At 43.3% G+C, this 21,854-nt stretch overlaps 12 pseudogenes; all 12 read right to left on the reverse strand.

The window, feature by feature from the left end:
* Positions 1-1,143: 1,143 nt before the first annotated feature.
* On the reverse strand, positions 1,144-1,407 carry LOC130346353 (U2 spliceosomal RNA; annotated as a pseudogene).
* Positions 1,408-2,874: 1,467 nt separating this feature from the next.
* Positions 2,875-3,138, reverse strand: LOC130346303 (U2 spliceosomal RNA; annotated as a pseudogene).
* Positions 3,139-4,617: 1,479 nt separating this feature from the next.
* Positions 4,618-4,881, reverse strand: LOC130346355 (U2 spliceosomal RNA; annotated as a pseudogene).
* A 1,479-nt stretch (positions 4,882-6,360) lies between these two features.
* Positions 6,361-6,624, reverse strand: LOC130346356 (U2 spliceosomal RNA; annotated as a pseudogene).
* A 1,460-nt stretch (positions 6,625-8,084) lies between these two features.
* On the reverse strand, positions 8,085-8,348 carry LOC130346369 (U2 spliceosomal RNA; annotated as a pseudogene).
* A 1,460-nt stretch (positions 8,349-9,808) lies between these two features.
* On the reverse strand, positions 9,809-10,072 carry LOC130346358 (U2 spliceosomal RNA; annotated as a pseudogene).
* Positions 10,073-11,547: 1,475 nt separating this feature from the next.
* LOC130346333 (U2 spliceosomal RNA) lies at positions 11,548-11,812 on the reverse strand (annotated as a pseudogene).
* Positions 11,813-13,289: 1,477 nt separating this feature from the next.
* LOC130346359 (U2 spliceosomal RNA) lies at positions 13,290-13,553 on the reverse strand (annotated as a pseudogene).
* A 1,473-nt stretch (positions 13,554-15,026) lies between these two features.
* Positions 15,027-15,290, reverse strand: LOC130346357 (U2 spliceosomal RNA; annotated as a pseudogene).
* A 1,467-nt stretch (positions 15,291-16,757) lies between these two features.
* Positions 16,758-17,021, reverse strand: LOC130346360 (U2 spliceosomal RNA; annotated as a pseudogene).
* Positions 17,022-18,494: 1,473 nt separating this feature from the next.
* Positions 18,495-18,759, reverse strand: LOC130346318 (U2 spliceosomal RNA; annotated as a pseudogene).
* A 1,463-nt stretch (positions 18,760-20,222) lies between these two features.
* On the reverse strand, positions 20,223-20,487 carry LOC130346334 (U2 spliceosomal RNA; annotated as a pseudogene).
* Between the last annotated feature and the right edge of the window lie 1,367 nt (positions 20,488-21,854).

Genomic DNA, 21,854 nt, shown 5'->3' on the forward strand with positions numbered 1-21,854 from the left:
GCTGCCTGCCTGTCTCTAGTTACCCCACTGGCTGTAGCTGCGTCCCTTCCGACATGGAATAACACCAACTGTAACGATAAACTGAAAATTAACAGTATAAACCTGCATCATTTTGGACTCTGGTATTTGCTGAATCCGGGTGACCTGACAATCGATGGTGGTGCCGCTGGTGATTCTGGCCTTCTTGGAATCTGTTGGGCCTATGTGTTAGCTCACACATCACTTGGGTATCCATGGTAACTACCACAACATGGTCATCTGCAGTTTACATCTAGCCCGTGGCATTGAATGGCATTTTAAAAGTGCTAAGGGTCCTGGTGCAATAATCCTCCCATGAGGATCAGCCTCAACGGCTTTGTAGATTGCACTCATGTCAGCAACTCCATATACATTTTTTTTTCTTCATGCTTCTTTCTTCATCCTTTTTTCTTTCTGTCATTCAGACTTTCATTCATTCGATCTCTCTCACTCACTTGCTTTAACTCATTTGTTCTCACTCACTCACTCACTCAATCACTCACTCACTCATTCACTCTCACTCACTCTCACTCTCTCACTCACTCGCTCACTAAGTCAGTCTCTCTCTCTCTCTCTCTCTTTTTCTTTTTATATATATTTTTTTCCGTCTTCTTCTTCTTCTTCTTCTTCTTCAGACCCTGTCATAGCACTAATGCCTTTCCAATACCACCAGCAGATGGAGACACTCCATTGCAACATTGGTTGTGAGCAGCAGTTTCTAAAAACAAATGCCTCATGGCGGATTTCCCATCCATCAATGGATGGTAAATTTTGTTTTTATCATTCACTGACCACAGAAACCAATGCATGGTCAAGCAACAGCAATGACACACCCTTGTGTATAGGCATGAGACCCTCATGTCATTTAACAGGATTCAGCACCACCCACAAGACAGCTACCTGTCATGTCATGTCAAACCTGCACAGGTGTGCTAGATTATTATTATTTAGTTTTATTTTATTTTTTTACACCAATCAGTGTGCAAACATGGTCATTAAAACGCTAAATGAATAGACGTTCATAAACCAGTCAGTGCAACTCATCATTTTGGTCTCCAATTCTCAAACTCAAATTCTCACCCACGGAGGATTAAATGAGAATCTTTCTTGTTTAACACTGGAATGGGGTGGTGCACTGTTCACTACCCGAAGATACTGCCACATCGGGTCAATGCATAGGGCGACAGAAGCAAGCTTCCAAATCAGCTCCCTTTCTCAAAAATCCATTTAATTTATGGTCCCCAGATAGGGAACGTATGTATCAGTATGTGCTCACAAGTCACCCAAGTGCAAGTATTCACACAAAAAAAAACGTGCCTCAGGATGCGATCTGTCGCAAGATCCTTTCTTTTTTTACACTTGATCTAAGCCAAAAGGCCTAGAGGGGATAACCGGGAAAGGGGTGGACCCAACCATGTCCCCTTCATGAGCACTCACATTACTCATAGGAATGGAAGGAAGGCTGGCAGCCAACCAGCCTCCCATACACTTTCTGGGTGGGTGGCAGTCAGCCACCCATACATACATACAGCACAGGCTAAACCCACATCATCACTTAAAAAAAGGACAGGCGACCATTGCACTCTGATGGAGCATTTAGCAATGCAATCCATAGCCTGGCTTTTGCCTGAACCCCCATCACTCCTCCTCTTGCATATAAGACAATATTTCAGATCTGCATATGAAAACAACACGCCTACCTTTGTTGCACATAGCTGCCTGCCTGTCTCTAGTTACCCCACTGGCTGTAGCTGCGTCCCTTCCGACATGGAATAACACCAACTGTAACGATAAACTGAAAATTAACAGTATAAACCTGCATCATTTTGGACTCTGGTATTTGCTGAATCCGGGTGACCTGACAATCGATGGTGGTGCCGCTGGTGATTCTGGCCTTCTTGGAATCTGTTGGGCCTATGTGTTAGCTCACACATCACTTGGGTATCCATGGTAACTACCACAACATGGTCATCTGCAGTTTACATCTAGCCCGTGGCATTGAATGGCATTTTAAAAGTGCTAAGGGTCCTGGTGCAATAATCCTCCCATGAGGATCAGCCTCAACGGCTTTGTAGATTGCACTCATGTCAGCAACTCCATATACATTTTTTTTTCTTCATGCTTCTTTCTTCATCCTTTTTTCTTTCTGTCATTCAGACTTTCATTCATTCGATCTCTCTCACTCACTTGCTTTAACTCATTTGTTCTCACTCACTCACTCACTCACTCAATCACTCACTCACTCATTCACTCTCACTCACTCTCACTCTCTCACTCACTCGCTCACTAAGTCAGTCTCTCTCTCTCTCTCTCTTTTTCTTTTTATATATATTTTTTTCCGTCTTCTTCTTCTTCTTCTTCTTCAGACCCTGTCATAGCACTAATGCCTTTCCAATACCACCAGCAGATGGAGACACTCCATTGCAACATTGGTTGTGAGCAGCAGTTTCTAAAAACAAATGCCTCATGGCGGATTTCCCATCCATCAATGGATGGTAAATTTTGTTTTTATCATTCACTGACCACAGAAACCAATGCATGGTCAAGCAACAGCAATGACACACCCTTGTGTATAGGCATGAGACCCTCATGTCATTTAACAGGATTCAGCACCACCCACAAGACAGCTACCTGTCATGTCATGTCAAACCTGCACAGGTGTGCTAGATTATTATTATTTAGTTTTATTTTATTTTTTTACACCAATCAGTGTGCAAACATGGTCATTAAAACGCTAAATGAATAGACGTTCATAAACCAGTCAGTGCAACTCATCATTTTGGTCTCCAATTCTCAAACTCAAATTCTCACCCACGGAGGATTAAATGAGAATCTTTCTTGTTTAACACTGGAATGGGGTGGTGCACTGTTCACTACCCGAAGATACTGCCACATCGGGTCAATGCATAGGGCAACAGAAGCAAGCTTCCAAATCAGCTCCCTTTCTCAAAAATCCATTTAATTTATGGTCCCCAGATAGGGAACGTATGTATCAGTATGTGCTCACAAGTCACCCAAGTGCAAGTATTCACACAAAAAAAAACGTGCCTCAGGATGCGATCTGTCGCAAGATCCTTTCTTTTTTTACACTTGATCTAAGCCAAAAGGCCTAGAGGGGATAACCGGGAAAGGGGTGGACCCAACCATGTCCCCTTCATGAGCACTCACATTACTCATAGGAATGGAAGGAAGGCTGGCAGCCAACCAGCCTCCCATACACTTTCTGGGTGGGTGGCAGTCAGCCACCCATACATACATACAGCACAGGCTAAACCCACATCATCACTTAAAAAAAGGACAGGCGACCATTGCACTCTGATGGAGCATTTAGCAATGCAATCCATAGCCTGGCTTTTGCCTGAACCCCCATCACTCCTCCTCTTGCATATAAGACAATATTTCAGATCTGCATATGAAAACAACACGCCTACCTTTGTTGCACATAGCTGCCTGCCTGTCTCTAGTTACCCCACTGGCTGTAGCTGCGTCCCTTCCGACATGGAATAACACCAACTGTAACGATAAACTGAAAATTAACAGTATAAACCTGCATCATTTTGGACTCTGGTATTTGCTGAATCCGGGTGACCTGACAATCGATGGTGGTGCCGCTGGTGATTCTGGCCTTCTTGGAATCTGTTGGGCCTATGTGTTAGCTCACACATCACTTGGGTATCCATGGTAACTACCACAACATGGTCATCTGCAGTTTACATCTAGCCCGTGGCATTGAATGGCATTTTAAAAGTGCTAAGGGTCCTGGTGCAATAATCCTCCCATGAGGATCAGCCTCAACGGCTTTGTAGATTGCACTCATGTCAGCAACTCCATATACATTTTTTTTTCTTCATGCTTCTTTCTTCATCCTTTTTTCTTTCTGTCATTCAGACTTTCATTCATTCGATCTCTCTCACTCACTTGCTTTAACTCATTTGTTCTCACTCACTCACTCACTCACTCAATCACTCACTCACTCATTCACTCTCACTCACTCTCACTCTCTCACTCACTCGCTCACTAAGTCAGTCTCTCTCTCTCTCTCTCTTTTTCTTTTTATATATATTTTTTTCCGTCTTCTTCTTCTTCTTCTTCTTCTTCTTCTTCTTCAGACCCTGTCATAGCACTAATGCCTTTCCAATACCACCAGCAGATGGAGACACTCCATTGCAACATTGGTTGTGAGCAGCAGTTTCTAAAAACAAATGCCTCATGGCGGATTTCCCATCCATCAATGGATGGTAAATTTTGTTTTTATCATTCACTGACCACAGAAACCAATGCATGGTCAAGCAACAGCAATGACACACCCTTGTGTATAGGCATGAGACCCTCATGTCATTTAACAGGATTCAGCACCACCCACAAGACAGCTACCTGTCATGTCATGTCAAACCTGCACAGGTGTGCTAGATTATTATTATTTAGTTTTATTTTATTTTTTTACACCAATCAGTGTGCAAACATGGTCATTAAAACGCTAAATGAATAGACGTTCATAAACCAGTCAGTGCAACTCATCATTTTGGTCTCCAATTCTCAAACTCAAATTCTCACCCACGGAGGATTAAATGAGAATCTTTCTTGTTTAACACTGGAATGGGGTGGTGCACTGTTCACTACCCGAAGATACTGCCACATCGGGTCAATGCATAGGGCGACAGAAGCAAGCTTCCAAATCAGCTCCCTTTCTCAAAAATCCATTTAATTTATGGTCCCCAGATAGGGAACGTATGTATCAGTATGTGCTCACAAGTCACCCAAGTGCAAGTATTCACACAAAAAAAAACGTGCCTCAGGATGCGATCTGTCGCAAGATCCTTTCTTTTTTTACACTTGATCTAAGCCAAAAGGCCTAGAGGGGATAACCGGGAAAGGGGTGGACCCAACCATGTCCCCTTCATGAGCACTCACATTACTCATAGGAATGGAAGGAAGGCTGGCAGCCAACCAGCCTCCCATACACTTTCTGGGTGGGTGGCAGTCAGCCACCCATACATACATACAGCACAGGCTAAACCCACATCATCACTTAAAAAAAGGACAGGCGACCATTGCACTCTGATGGAGCATTTAGCAATGCAATCCATAGCCTGGCTTTTGCCTGAACCCCCATCACTCCTCCTCTTGCATATAAGACAATATTTCAGATCTGCATATGAAAACAACACGCCTACCTTTGTTGCACATAGCTGCCTGCCTGTCTCTAGTTACCCCACTGGCTGTAGCTGCGTCCCTTCCGACATGGAATAACACCAACTGTAACGATAAACTGAAAATTAACAGTATAAACCTGCATCATTTTGGACTCTGGTATTTGCTGAATCCGGGTGACCTGACAATCGATGGTGGTGCCGCTGGTGATTCTGGCCTTCTTGGAATCTGTTGGGCCTATGTGTTAGCTCACACATCACTTGGGTATCCATGGTAACTACCACAACATGGTCATCTGCAGTTTACATCTAGCCCGTGGCATTGAATGGCATTTTAAAAGTGCTAAGGGTCCTGGTGCAATAATCCTCCCATGAGGATCAGCCTCAACGGCTTTGTAGATTGCACTCATGTCAGCAACTCCATATACATTTTTTTTTCTTCATGCTTCTTTCTTCATCCTTTTTTCTTTCTGTCATTCAGACTTTCATTCATTCGATCTCTCTCACTCACTTGCTTTAACTCATTTGTTCTCACTCACTCACTCACTCACTCAATCACTCACTCACTCATTCACTCTCACTCACTCTCACTCTCTCACTCACTCGCTCACTAAGTCAGTCTCTCTCTCTCTCTCTCTTTTTCTTTTTATATATATTTTTTTCCGTCTTCTTCTTCTTCTTCTTCTTCTTCTTCTTCTTCAGACCCTGTCATAGCACTAATGCCTTTCCAATACCACCAGCAGATGGAGACACTCCATTGCAACATTGGTTGTGAGCAGCAGTTTCTAAAAACAAATGCCTCATGGCGGATTTCCCATCCATCAATGGATGGTAAATTTTGTTTTTATCATTCACTGACCACAGAAACCAATGCATGGTCAAGCAACAGCAATGACACACCCTTGTGTATAGGCATGAGACCCTCATGTCATTTAACAGGATTCAGCACCACCCACAAGACAGCTACCTGTCATGTCATGTCAAACCTGCACAGGTGTGCTAGATTATTATTATTTAGTTTTATTTTATTTTTTTACACCAATCAGTGTGCAAACATGGTCATTAAAACGCTAAATGAATAGACGTTCATAAACCAGTCAGTGCAACTCATCATTTTGGTCTCCAATTCTCAAACTCAAATTCTCACCCACGGAGGATTAAATGAGAATCTTTCTTGTTTAACACTGGAATGGGGTGGTGCACTGTTCACTACCCGAAGATACTGCCACATCGGGTCAATGCATAGGGCGACAGAAGCAAGCTTCCAAATCAGCTCCCTTTCTCAAAAATCCATTTAATTTATGGTCCCCAGATAGGGAACGTATGTATCAGTATGTGCTCACAAGTCACCCAAGTGCAAGTATTCACACAAAAAAAAACGTGCCTCAGGATGCGATCTGTCGCAAGATCCTTTCTTTTTTTACACTTGATCTAAGCCAAAAGGCCTAGAGGGGATAACCGGGAAAGGGGTGGACCCAACCATGTCCCCTTCATGAGCACTCACATTACTCATAGGAATGGAAGGAAGGCTGGCAGCCAACCAGCCTCCCATACACTTTCTGGGTGGGTGGCAGTCAGCCACCCATACATACATACAGCACAGGCTAAACCCACATCATCACTTAAAAAAAGGACAGGCGACCATTGCACTCTGATGGAGCATTTAGCAATGCAATCCATAGCCTGGCTTTTGCCTGAACCCCCATCACTCCTCCTCTTGCATATAAGACAATATTTCAGATCTGCATATGAAAACAACACGCCTACCTTTGTTGCACATAGCTGCCTGCCTGTCTCTAGTTACCCCACTGGCTGTAGCTGCGTCCCTTCCGACATGGAATAACACCAACTGTAACGATAAACTGAAAATTAACAGTATAAACCTGCATCATTTTGGACTCTGGTATTTGCTGAATCCGGGTGACCTGACAATCGATGGTGGTGCCGCTGGTGATTCTGGCCTTCTTGGAATCTGTTGGGCCTATGTGTTAGCTCACACATCACTTGGGTATCCATGGTAACTACCACAACATGGTCATCTGCAGTTTACATCTAGCCCGTGGCATTGAATGGCATTTTAAAAGTGCTAAGGGTCCTGGTGCAATAATCCTCCCATGAGGATCAGCCTCAACGGCTTTGTAGATTGCACTCATGTCAGCAACTCCATATACATTTTTTTTTCTTCATGCTTCTTTCTTCATCCTTTTTTCTTTCTGTCATTCAGACTTTCATTCATTCGATCTCTCTCACTCACTTGCTTTAACTCATTTGTTCTCACTCACTCACTCACTCAATCACTCACTCACTCATTCACTCTCACTCACTCTCACTCTCTCACTCACTCGCTCACTAAGTCAGTCTCTCTCTCTCTCTCTCTTTTTCTTTTTATATATATTTTTTTCCGTCTTCTTCTTCTTCTTCTTCAGACCCTGTCATAGCACTAATGCCTTTCCAATACCACCAGCAGATGGAGACACTCCATTGCAACATTGGTTGTGAGCAGCAGTTTCTAAAAACAAATGCCTCATGGCGGATTTCCCATCCATCAATGGATGGTAAATTTTGTTTTTATCATTCACTGACCACAGAAACCAATGCATGGTCAAGCAACAGCAATGACACACCCTTGTGTATAGGCATGAGACCCTCATGTCATTTAACAGGATTCAGCACCACCCACAAGACAGCTACCTGTCATGTCATGTCAAACCTGCACAGGTGTGCTAGATTATTATTATTTAGTTTTATTTTATTTTTTTACACCAATCAGTGTGCAAACATGGTCATTAAAACGCTAAATGAATAGACGTTCATAAACCAGTCAGTGCAACTCATCATTTTGGTCTCCAATTCTCAAACTCAAATTCTCACCCACGGAGGATTAAATGAGAATCTTTCTTGTTTAACACTGGAATGGGGTGGTGCACTGTTCACTACCCGAAGATACTGCCACATCGGGTCAATGCATAGGGCGACAGAAGCAAGCTTCCAAATCAGCTCCCTTTCTCAAAAATCAATTTAATTTATGGTCCCCAGATAGGGAACGTATGTATCAGTATGTGCTCACAAGTCACCCAAGTGCAAGTATTCACACAAAAAAAAACGTGCCTCAGGATGCGATCTGTCGCAAGATCCTTTCTTTTTTTACACTTGATCTAAGCCAAAAGGCCTAGAGGGGATAACCGGGAAAGGGGTGGACCCAACCATGTCCCCTTCATGAGCACTCACATTACTCATAGGAATGGAAGGAAGGCTGGCAGCCAACCAGCCTCCCATACACTTTCTGGGTGGGTGGCAGTCAGCCACCCATACATACATACAGCACAGGCTAAACCCACATCATCACTTAAAAAAAGGACAGGCGACCATTGCACTCTGATGGAGCATTTAGCAATGCAATCCATAGCCTGGCTTTTGCCTGAACCCCCATCACTCCTCCTCTTGCATATAAGACAATATTTCAGATCTGCATATGAAAACAACACGCCTACCTTTGTTGCACATAGCTGCCTGCCTGTCTCTAGTTACCCCACTGGCTGTAGCTGCGTCCCTTCCGACATGGAATAACACCAACTGTAACGATAAACTGAAAATTAACAGTATAAACCTGCATCATTTTGGACTCTGGTATTTGCTGAATCCGGGTGACCTGACAATCGATGGTGGTGCCGCTGGTGATTCTGGCCTTCTTGGAATCTGTTGGGCCTATGTGTTAGCTCACACATCACTTGGGTATCCATGGTAACTACCACAACATGGTCATCTGCAGTTTACATCTAGCCCGTGGCATTGAATGGCATTTTAAAAGTGCTAAGGGTCCTGGTGCAATAATCCTCCCATGAGGATCAGCCTCAACGGCTTTGTAGATTGCACTCATGTCAGCAACTCCATATACATTTTTTTTTCTTCATGCTTCTTTCTTCATCCTTTTTTCTTTCTGTCATTCAGACTTTCATTCATTCGATCTCTCTCACTCACTTGCTTTAACTCATTTGTTCTCACTCACTCACTCACTCAATCACTCACTCACTCATTCATTCTCACTCACTCTCACTCTCTCACTCACTCGCTCACTAAGTCAGTCTCTCTCTCTCTCTCTCTTTTTCTTTTTATATATATTTTTTTCCGTCTTCTTCTTCTTCTTCTTCAGACCCTGTCATAGCACTAATGCCTTTCCAATACCACCAGCAGATGGAGACACTCCATTGCAACATTGGTTGTGAGCAGCAGTTTCTAAAAACAAATGCCTCATGGCGGATTTCCCATCCATCAATGGATGGTAAATTTTGTTTTTATCATTCACTGACCACAGAAACCAATGCATGGTCAAGCAACAGCAATGACACACCCTTGTGTATAGGCATGAGACCCTCATGTCATTTAACAGGATTCAGCACCACCCACAAGACAGCTACCTGTCATGTCATGTCAAACCTGCACAGGTGTGCTAGATTATTATTATTTAGTTTTATTTTATTTTTTTACACCAATCAGTGTGCAAACATGGTCATTAAAACGCTAAATGAATAGACGTTCATAAACCAGTCAGTGCAACTCATCATTTTGGTCTCCAATTCTCAAACTCAAATTCTCACCCACGGAGGATTAAATGAGAATCTTTCTTGTTTAACACTGGAATGGGGTGGTGCACTGTTCACTACCCGAAGATACTGCCACATCGGGTCAATGCATAGGGCGACAGAAGCAAGCTTCCAAATCAGCTCCCTTTCTCAAAAATCCATTTAATTTATGGTCCCCAGATAGGGAACGTATGTATCAGTATGTGCTCACAAGTCACCCAAGTGCAAGTATTCACACAAAAAAAAACGTGCCTCAGGATGCGATCTGTCGCAAGATCCTTTCTTTTTTTACACTTGATCTAAGCCAAAAGGCCTAGAGGGGATAACCGGGAAATGGGTGGACCCAACCATGTCCCCTTCATGAGCACTCACATTACTCATAGGAATGGAAGGAAGGCTGGCAGCCAACCAGCCTCCCATACACTTTCTGGGTGGGTGGCAGTCAGCCACCCATACATACATACAGCACAGGCTAAACCCACATCATCACTTAAAAAAAGGACAGGCGACCATTGCACTCTGATGGAGCATTTAGCAATGCAATCCATAGCCTGGCTTTTGCCTGAACCCCCATCACTCCTCCTCTTGCATATAAGACAATATTTCAGATCTGCATATGAAAACAACACGCCTACCTTTGTTGCACATAGCTGCCTGCCTGTCTCTAGTTACCCCACTGGCTGTAGCTGCGTCCCTTCCGACATGGAATAACACCAACTGTAACGATAAACTGAAAATTAACAGTATAAACCTGCATCATTTTGGACTCTGGTATTTGCTGAATCCGGGTGACCTGACAATCGATGGTGGTGCCGCTGGTGATTCTGGCCTTCTTGGAATCTGTTGGGCCTATGTGTTAGCTCACACATCACTTGGGTATCCATGGTAACTACCACAACATGGTCATCTGCAGTTTACATCTAGCCCGTGGCATTGAATGGCATTTTAAAAGTGCTAAGGGTCCTGGTGCAATAATCCTCCCATGAGGATCAGCCTCAACGGCTTTGTAGATTGCACTCATGTCAGCAACTCCATATACATTTTTTTTTCTTCATGCTTCTTTCTTCATCCTTTTTTCTTTCTGTCATTCAGACTTTCATTCATTCGATCTCTCTCACTCACTTGCTTTAACTCATTTGTTCTCACTCACTCACTCACTCACTCACTCACTCAATCACTCACTCACTCATTCACTCTCACTCACTCTCACTCTCTCACTCACTCGCTCACTAAGTCAGTCTCTCTCTCTCTCTCTCTTTTTCTTTTTATATATATTTTTTTCCGTCTTCTTCTTCTTCTTCTTCTTCAGACCCTGTCATAGCACTAATGCCTTTCCAATACCACCAGCAGATGGAGACACTCCATTGCAACATTGGTTGTGAGCAGCAGTTTCTAAAAACAAATGCCTCATGGCGGATTTCCCATCCATCAATGGATGGTAAATTTTGTTTTTATCATTCACTGACCACAGAAACCAATGCATGGTCAAGCAACAGCAATGACACACCCTTGTGTATAGGCATGAGACCCTCATGTCATTTAACAGGATTCAGCACCACCCACAAGACAGCTACCTGTCATGTCATGTCAAACCTGCACAGGTGTGCTAGATTATTATTATTTAGTTTTATTTTATTTTTTTACACCAATCAGTGTGCAAACATGGTCATTAAAACGCTAAATGAATAGACGTTCATAAACCAGTCAGTGCAACTCATCATTTTGGTCTCCAATTCTCAAACTCAAATTCTCACCCACGGAGGATTAAATGAGAATCTTTCTTGTTTAACACTGGAATGGGGTGGTGCACTGTTCACTACCCGAAGATACTGCCACATCGGGTCAATGCATAGGGCGACAGAAGCAAGCTTCCAAATCAGCTCCCTTTCTCAAAAATCCATTTAATTTATGGTCCCCAGATAGGGAACGTATGTATCAGTATGTGCTCACAAGTCACCCAAGTGCAAGTATTCACACAAAAAAAAACGTGCCTCAGGATGCAATCTGTCGCAAGATCCTTTCTTTTTTTTACACTTGATCTAAGCCAAAAGGCCTAGAGGGGATAACCGGGAAAGGGGTGGACCCAACCATGTCCCCTTCATGAGCACTCACATTACTCATAGGAATGGAAGGAAGGCTGGCAGCCAACCAGCCTCCCATACACTTTCTGGGTGGGTGGCAGACAGCCACCCATACATACATACAGCACAGGCTAAACCCACATCATCACTTAAAAAAAGGACAGGCGACCATTGCACTCTGATGGAGCATTTAGCAATGCAATCCATAGCCTGGCTTTTGCCTGAACCCCCATCACTCCTCCTCTTGCATATAAGACAATATTTCAGATCTGCATATGAAAACAACACGCCTACCTTTGTTGCACATAGCTGCCTGCCTGTCTCTAGTTACCCCACTGGCTGTAGCTGCGTCCCTTCCGACATGGAATAACACCAACTGTAACGATAAACTGAAAATTAACAGTATAAACCTGCATCATTTTGGACTCTGGTATTTGCTGAATCCGGGTGACCTGACAATCGATGGTGGTGCCGCTGGTGATTCTGGCCTTCTTGGAATCTGTTGGGCCTATGTGTTAGCTCACACATCACTTGGGTATCCATGGTAACTACCACAACATGGTCATCTGCAGTTTACATCTAGCCCGTGGCATTGAATGGCATTTTAAAAGTGCTAAGGGTCCTGGTGCAATAATCCTCCCATGAGGATCAGCCTCAACGGCTTTGTAGATTGCACTCATGTCAGCAACTCCATATACATTTTTTTTTCTTCATGCTTCTTTCTTCATCCTTTTTTCTTTCTGTCATTCAGACTTTCATTCATTCGATCTCTCTCACTCACTTGCTTTAACTCATTTGTTCTCACTCACTCACTCACTCACTCACTCACTCAATCACTCACTCACTCATTCACTCTCACTCACTCTCACTCTCTCACTCACTCGCTCACTAAGTCAGTCTCTCTCTCTCTCTCTCTCTTTTTCTTTTTATATATATTTTTTTCCGTCTTCTTCTTCTTCTTCTTCTTCAGACCCTGTCATAGCACTAATGCCTTTCCAATACCACCAGCAGATGGAGACACTCCATTGCAACATTGGTTGTGAGCAGCAGTTTCTAAAAACAAATGCCTCATGGCGGATTTCCCATCCATCAATGGATGGTAAATTTTGTTTTTATCATTCACTGACCACAGAAACCAATGCATGGTCAAGCAACAGCAATGACACACCCTTGTGTATAGGCATGAGACCCTCATGTCATTTAACAGGATTCAGCACCACCCACAAGACAGCTACCTGTCATGTCATGTCAAACCTGCACAGGTGTGCTAGATTATTATTATTTAGTTTTATTTTATTTTTTTACACCAATCAGTGTGCAAACATGGTCATTAAAACGCTAAATGAATAGACGTTCATAAACCAGTCAGTGCAACTCATCATTTTGGTCTCCAATTCTCAAACTCAAATTCTCACCCACAGAGGATTAAATGAGAATCTTTCTTGTTTAACACTGGAATGGGGTGGTGCACTGTTCACTACCCGAAGATACTGCCACATCGGGTCAATGCATAGGGCGACAGAAGCAAGCTTCCAAATCAGCTCCCTTTCTCAAAAATCCATTTAATTTATGGTCCCCAGATAGGGAACGTATGTATCAGTATGTGCTCACAAGTCACCCAAGTGCAAGTATTCACACAAAAAAAAACGTGCCTCAGGATGCGATCTGTCGCAAGATCCTTTCTTTTTTTACACTTGATCTAAGCCAAAAGGCCTAGAGGGGATAACCGGGAAAGGGGTGGACCCAACCATGTCCCCTTCATGAGCACTCACATTACTCATAGGAATGGAAGGAAGGCTGGCAGCCAACCAGCCTCCCATACACTTTCTGGGTGGGTGGCAGTCAGCCACCCATACATACATACAGCACAGGCTAAACCCACATCATCACTTAAAAAAAGGACAGGCGACCATTGCACTCTGATGGAGCATTTAGCAATGCAATCCATAGCCTGGCTTTTGCCTGAACCCCCATCACTCCTCCTCTTGCATATAAGACAATATTTCAGATCTGCATATGAAAACAACACGCCTACCTTTGTTGCACATAGCTGCCTGCCTGTCTCTAGTTACCCCACTGGCTGTAGCTGCGTCCCTTCCGACATGGAATAACACCAACTGTAACGATAAACTGAAAATTAACAGTATAAACCTGCATCATTTTGGACTCTGGTATTTGCTGAATCCGGGTGACCTGACAATCGATGGTGGTGCCGCTGGTGATTCTGGCCTTCTTGGAATCTGTTGGGCCTATGTGTTAGCTCACACATCACTTGGGTATCCATGGTAACTACCACAACATGGTCATCTGCAGTTTACATCTAGCCCGTGGCATTGAATGGCATTTTAAAAGTGCTAAGGGTCCTGGTGCAATAATCCTCCCATGAGGATCAGCCTCAACGGCTTTGTAGATTGCACTCATGTCAGCAACTCCATATACATTTTTTTTTCTTCATGCTTCTTTCTTCATCCTTTTTTCTTTCTGTCATTCAGACTTTCATTCATTCGATCTCTCTCACTCACTTGCTTTAACTCATTTGTTCTCACTCACTCACTCACTCACTCAATCACTCACTCACTCATTCACTCTCACTCACTCTCACTCTCTCACTCACTCGCTCACTAAGTCAGTCTCTCTCTCTCTCTCTCTTTTTCTTTTTATATATATTTTTTTCCGTCTTCTTCTTCTTCTTCTTCTTCTTCTTCAGACCCTGTCATAGCACTAATGCCTTTCCAATACCACCAGCAGATGGAGACACTCCATTGCAACATTGGTTGTGAGCAGCAGTTTCTAAAAACAAATGCCTCATGGCGGATTTCCCATCCATCAATGGATGGTAAATTTTGTTTTTATCATTCACTGACCACAGAAACCAATGCATGGTCAAGCAACAGCAATGACACACCCTTGTGTATAGGCATGAGACCCTCATGTCATTTAACAGGATTCAGCACCACCCACAAGACAGCTACCTGTCATGTCATGTCAAACCTGCACAGGTGTGCTAGATTATTATTATTTAGTTTTATTTTATTTTTTTACACCAATCAGTGTGCAAACATGGTCATTAAAACGCTAAATGAATAGACGTTCATAAACCAGTCAGTGCAACTCATCATTTTGGTCTCCAATTCTCAAACTCAAATTCTCACCCACGGAGGATTAAATGAGAATCTTTCTTGTTTAACACTGGAATGGGGTGGTGCACTGTTCACTACCCGAAGATACTGCCACATCGGGTCAATGCATAGGGCGACAGAAGCAAGCTTCCAAATCAGCTCCCTTTCTCAAAAATCCATTTAATTTATTGTCCCCAGATAGGGAACGTATGTATCAGTATGTGCTCACAAGTCACCCAAGTGCAAGTATTCACACAAAAAAAAACGTGCCTCAGGATGCGATCTGTCGCAAGATCCTTTCTTTTTTTACACTTGATCTAAGCCAAAAGGCCTAGAGGGGATAACCGGGAAAGGGGTGGACCCAACCATGTCCCCTTCATGAGCACTCACATTACTCATAGGAATGGAAGGAAGGCTGGCAGCCAACCAGCCTCCCATACACTTTCTGGGTGGGTGGCAGTCAGCCACCCATACATACATACAGCACAGGCTAAACCCACATCATCACTTAAAAAAAGGACAGGCGACCATTGCACTCTGATGGAGCATTTAGCAATGCAATCCATAGCCTGGCTTTTGCCTGAACCCCCATCACTCCTCCTCTTGCATATAAGACAATATTTCAGATCTGCATATGAAAACAACACGCCTACCTTTGTTGCACATAGCTGCCTGCCTGTCTCTAGTTACCCCACTGGCTGTAGCTGCGTCCCTTCCGACATGGAATAACACCAACTGTAACGATAAACTGAAAATTAACAGTATAAACCTGCATCATTTTGGACTCTGGTATTTGCTGAATCCGGGTGACCTGACAATCGATGGTGGTGCCGCTGGTGATTCTGGCCTTCTTGGAATCTGTTGGGCCTATGTGTTAGCTCACACATCACTTGGGTATCCATGGTAACTACCACAACATGGTCATCTGCAGTTTACATCTAGCCCGTGGCATTGAATGGCATTTTAAAAGTGCTAAGGGTCCTGGTGCAATAATCCTCCCATGAGGATCAGCCTCAACGGCTTTGTAGATTGCACTCATGTCAGCAACTCCATATACATTTTTTTTTCTTCATGCTTCTTTCTTCATCCTTTTTTCTTTCTGTCATTCAGACTTTCATTCATTCGATCTCTCTCACTCACTTGCTTTAACTCATTTGTTCTCACTCACTCACTCACTCACTCAATCACTCACTCACTCATTCACTCTCACTCACTCTCACTCTCTCACTCACTCGCTCACTAAGTCAGTCTCTCTCTCTCTCTCTCTTTTTCTTTTTATATATATTTTTTTCCGTCTTCTTCTTCTTCTTCTTCTTCAGACCCTGTCATAGCACTAATGCCTTTCCAATACCACCAGCAGATGGAGACACTCCATTGCAACATTGGTTGTGAGCAGCAGTTTCTAAAAACAAATGCCTCATGGCGGATTTCCCATCCATCAATGGATGGTAAATTTTGTTTTTATCATTCACTGACCACAGAAACCAATGCATGGTCAAGCAACAGCAATGACACACCCTTGTGTATAGGCATGAGACCCTCATGTCATTTAACAGGATTCAGCACCACCCACAAGACAGCTACCTGTCATGTCATGTCAAACCTGCACAGGTGTGCTAGATTATTATTATTTAGTTTTATTTTATTTTTTTACACCAATCAGTGTGCAAACATGGTCATTAAAACGCTAAATGAATAGACGTTCATAAACCAGTCAGTGCAACTCATCATTTTGGTCTCCAATTCTCAAACTCAAATTCTCACCCACGGAGGATTAAATGAGAATCTTTCTTGTTTAACACTGGAATGGGGTGGTGCACTGTTCACTACCCGAAGATACTGCCACATCGGGTCAATGCATAGGGCGACAGAAGCAAGCTTCCAAATCAGCTCCCTTTCTCAAAAATCCATTTAATTTATGGTCCCCAGATAGGGAACGTATGTATCAGTATGTGCTCACAAGTCACCCAAGTGCAAGTATTCACACAAAAAAAAACGTGCCTCAGGATGCGATCTGTCGCAAGATCCTTTCTTTTTTTACACTTGATCTAAGCCAAAAGGCCTAGAGGGGATAACCGGGAAAGGGGTGGACCCAACCATGTCCCCTTCATGAGCACTCACATTACTCATAGGAATGGAAGGAAGGCTGGCAGCCAACCAGCCTCCCATACACTTTCTGGGTGGGTGGCAGTCAGCCACCCATACATACATACAGCACAGGCTAAACCCACATCATCACTTAAAAAAAGGACAGGCGACCATTGCACTCTGATGGAGCATTTAGCAATGCAATCCATAGCCTGGCTTTTGCCTGAACCCCCATCACTCCTCCTCTTGCATATAAGACAATATTTCAGATCTGCATATGAAAACAACACGCCTACCTTTGTTGCACATAGCTGCCTGCCTGTCTCTAGTTACCCCACTGGCTGTAGCTGCGTCCCTTCCGACATGGAATAACACCAACTGTAACGATAAACTGAAAATTAACAGTATAAACCTGCATCATTTTGGACTCTGGTATTTGCTGAATCCGGGTGACCTGACAATCGATGGTGGTGCCGCTGGTGATTCTGGCCTTCTTGGAATCTGTTGGGCCTATGTGTTAGCTCACACATCACTTGGGTATCCATGGTAACTACCACAACATGGTCATCTGCAGTTTACATCTAGCCCGTGGCATTGAATGGCATTTTAAAAGTGCTAAGGGTCCTGGTGCAATAATCCTCCCATGAGGATCAGCCTCAACGGCTTTGTAGATTGCACTCATGTCAGCAACTCCATATACATTTTTTTTTCTTCATGCTTCTTTCTTCATCCTTTTTTCTTTCTGTCATTCAGACTTTCATTCATTCGATCTCTCTCACTCACTTGCTTTAACTCATTTGTTCTCACTCACTCACTCACTCACTCAATCACTCACTCACTCATTCACTCTCACTCACTCTCACTCTCTCACTCACTCGCTCACTAAGTCAGTCTCTCTCTCTCTCTCTCTTTTTCTTTTTATATATATTTTTTTCCGTCTTCTTCTTCTTCTTCTTCTTCTTCTTCAGACCCTGTCATAGCACTAATGCCTTTCCAATACCACCAGCAGATGGAGACACTCCATTGCAACATTGGTTGTGAGCAGCAGTTTCTAAAAACAAATGCCTCATGGCGGATTTCCCATCCATCAATGGATGGTAAATTTTGTTTTTATCATTCACTGACCACAGAAACCAATGCATGGTCAAGCAACAGCAATGACACACCCTTGTGTATAGGCATGAGACCCTCATGTCATTTAACAGGATTCAGCACCACCCACAAGACAGCTACCTGTCATGTCATGTCAAACCTGCACAGGTGTGCTAGATTATTATTATTTAGTTTTATTTTATTTTTTTACACCAATCAGTGTGCAAACATGGTCATTAAAACGCTAAATGAATAGACGTTCATAAACCAGTCAGTGCAACTCATCATTTTGGTCTCCAATTCTCAAACTCAAATTCTCACCCACGGAGGATTAAATGAGAATCTTTCTTGTTTAACACTGGAATGGGGTGGTGCACTGTTCACTACCCGAAGATACTGCCACATCGGGTCAATGCATAGGGCGACAGAAGCAAGCTTCCAAATCAGCTCCCTTTCTCAAAAATCCATTTAATTTATGGTCCCCAGATAGGGAACGTATGTATCAGTATGTGCTCACAAGTCACCCAAGTGCAAGTATTCACACAAAAAAAAAACGTGCCTCAGGATGCGATCTGTCGCAAGATCCTTTCTTTTTTTACACTTGATCTAAGCCAAAAGGCCTAGAGGGGATAACCGGGAAAGGGGTGGACCCAACCATGTCCCCTTCATGAGCACTCACATTACTCATAGGAATGGAAGGAAGGCTGGCAGCCAACCAGCCTCCCATACACTTTCTGGGTGGGTGGCAGTCAGCCACCCATACATACATACAGCACAGGCTAAACCCACATCATCACTTAAAAAAAGGACAGGCGACCATTGCACTCTGATGGAGCATTTAGCAATGCAATCCATAGCCTGGCTTTTGCCTGAACCCCCATCACTCCTCCTCTTGCATATAAGACAATATTTCAGATCTGCATATGAAAACAACACGCCTACCTTTGCTGCACATAGCTGCCTGCCTGTCTCTAGTTACCCCACTGGCTGTAGCTGCGTCCCTTCCGACATGGAATAACACCAACTGTAACGATAAACTGAAAATTAACAGTATAAACCTGCATCATTTTGGACTCTGGTATTTGCTGAATCCGGGTGACCTGACAATCGATGGTGGTGCCGCTGGTGATTCTGGCCTTCTTGGAATCTGTTGGGCCTATGTGTTAGCTCACACATCACTTGGGTATCCATGGTAACTACCACAACATGGTCATCTGCAGTTTACATCTAGCCCGTGGCATTGAATGGCATTTTAAAAGTGCTAAGGGTCCTGGTGCAATAATCCTCCCATGAGGATCAGCCTCAACGGCTTTGTAGATTGCACTCATGTCAGCAACTCCATATACATTTTTTTTTCTTCATGCTTCTTTCTTCATCCTTTTTTCTTTCTGTCATTCAGACTTTCATTCATTCGATCTCTCTCACTCACTTGCTTTAACTCATTTGTTCTCACTCACTCACTCACTCACTCAATCACTCACTCACTCATTCACTCTCACTCACTCTCACTCTCTCACTCACTCGCTCACTAAGTCAGTCTCTCTCTCTCTCTCTCTCTTTTTCTTTTTATATATATTTTTTTCCGTCTTCTTCTTCTTCTTCAGACCCTGTCATAGCACTAATGCCTTTCCAATACCACCAGCAGATGGAGACACTCCATTGCAACATTGGTTGTGAGCAGCAGTTTCTAAAAACAAATGCCTCATGGCGGATTTCCCATCCATCAATGGATGGTAAATTTTGTTTTTATCATTCACTGACCACAGAAACCAATGCATGGTCAAGCAACAGCAATGACACACCCTTGTGTATAGGCATGAGACCCTCATGTCATTTAACAGGATTCAGCACCACCCACAAGACAGCTACCTGTCATGTCATGTCAAACCTGCACAGGTGTGCTAGATTATTATTATTTAGTTTTATTTTATTTTTTTACACCAATCAGTGTGCAAACATGGTCATTAAAACGCTAAATGAATAGACGTTCATAAACCAGTCAGTGCAACTCATCATTTTGGTCTCCAATTCTCAAACTCAAATTCTCACCCACGGAGGATTAAATGAGAATCTTTCTTGTTTAACACTGGAATGGGGTGGTGCACTGTTCACTACCCGAAGATACTGCCACATCGGGTCAATGCATAGGGCGACAGAAGCAAGCTTCCAAATCAGCTCCCTTTCTCAAAAATCCATTTAATTTATGGTCCCCAGATAGGGAACGTATGTATCAGTATGTGCTCACAAGTCACCCAAGTGCAAGTATTCACACAAAAAAAAACGTGCCTCAGGATGCGATCTGTCGCAAGATCCTTTCTTTTTTTTACACTTGATCTAAGCCAAAAGGCCTAGAGGGGATAACCGGGAAAGGGGTGGACCCAACCATGTCCCCTTCATGAGCACTCACATTACTCATAGGAATGGAAGGAAGGCTGGCAGCCAACCAGCCTCCCATACACTTTCTGGGTGGGTGGCAGTCAGCCACCCATACATACATACAGCACAGGCTAAACCCACATCATCACTTAAAAAAAGGACAGGCGACCATTGCACTCTGATGGAGCATTTAGCAATGCAATCCATAGCCTGGCTTTTGCCTGAACCCCCATCACTCCTCCTCTTGCATATAAGACAATATTTCAGATCTGCATATGAAAACAACACGCCTACCTTTGTTGCACATAGCTGCCTGCCTGTCTCTAGTTACCCCACTGGCTGTAGCTGCGTCCCTTCCGACATGGAATAACACCAACTGTAACGATAAACTGAAAATTAACAGTATAAACCTGCATCATTTTGGACTCTGGTATTTGCTGAATCCGGGTGACCTGACAATCGATGGTGGTGCCGCTGGTGATTCTGGCCTTCTTGGAATCTGTTGGGCCTATGTGTTAGCTCACACATCACTTGGGTATCCATGGTAACTACCACAACATGGTCATCTGCAGTTTACATCTAGCCCGTGGCATTGAATGGCATTTTAAAAGTGCTAAGGGTCCGGGTGCAATAATCCTCCCATGAGGATCAGCCTCAACGGCTTTGTAGATTGCACTCATGTCAGCAACTCCATATACATTTTTTTTTCTTCATGCTTCTTTCTTCATCCTTTTTTCTTTCTGTCATTCAGACTTTCATTCATTCGATCTCTCTCACTCACTTGCTTTAACTCATTTGTTCTCACTCACTCACTCACTCACTCAATCACTCACTCACTCATTCACTCTCACTCACTCTCACTCTCTCACTCACTCGCTCACTAAGTCAGTCTCTCTCTCTCTCTCTCTTTTTCTTTTTATATATATTTTTTTCCGTCTTCTTCTTCTTCTTCTTCAGACCCTGTCATAGCACTAATGCCTTTCCAATACCACCAGCAGATGGAGACACTCCATTGCAACATTGGTTGTGAGCAGCAGTTTCTAAAAACAAATGCCTCATGGCGGATTTCCCATCCATCAATGGATGGTAAATTTTGTTTTTATCATTCACTGACCACAGAAACCAATGCATGGTCAAGCAACAGCAATGACACACCCTTGTGTATAGGCATGAGACCCTCATGTCATTTAACAGGATTCAGCACCACCCACAAGACAGCTACCTGTCATGTCATGTCAAACCTGCACAGGTGTGCTAGATTATTATTATTTAGTTTTATTTTATTTTTTTACACCAATCAGTGTGCAAACATGGTCATTAAAACGCTAAATGAATAGACGTTCATAAACC

The sequence above is a fragment of the Hyla sarda genome, unplaced genomic scaffold (assembly GCF_029499605.1).
Source record: "Hyla sarda isolate aHylSar1 unplaced genomic scaffold, aHylSar1.hap1 scaffold_784, whole genome shotgun sequence".
Classification (NCBI taxonomy): Eukaryota; Metazoa; Chordata; class Amphibia; order Anura; family Hylidae; genus Hyla; species Hyla sarda.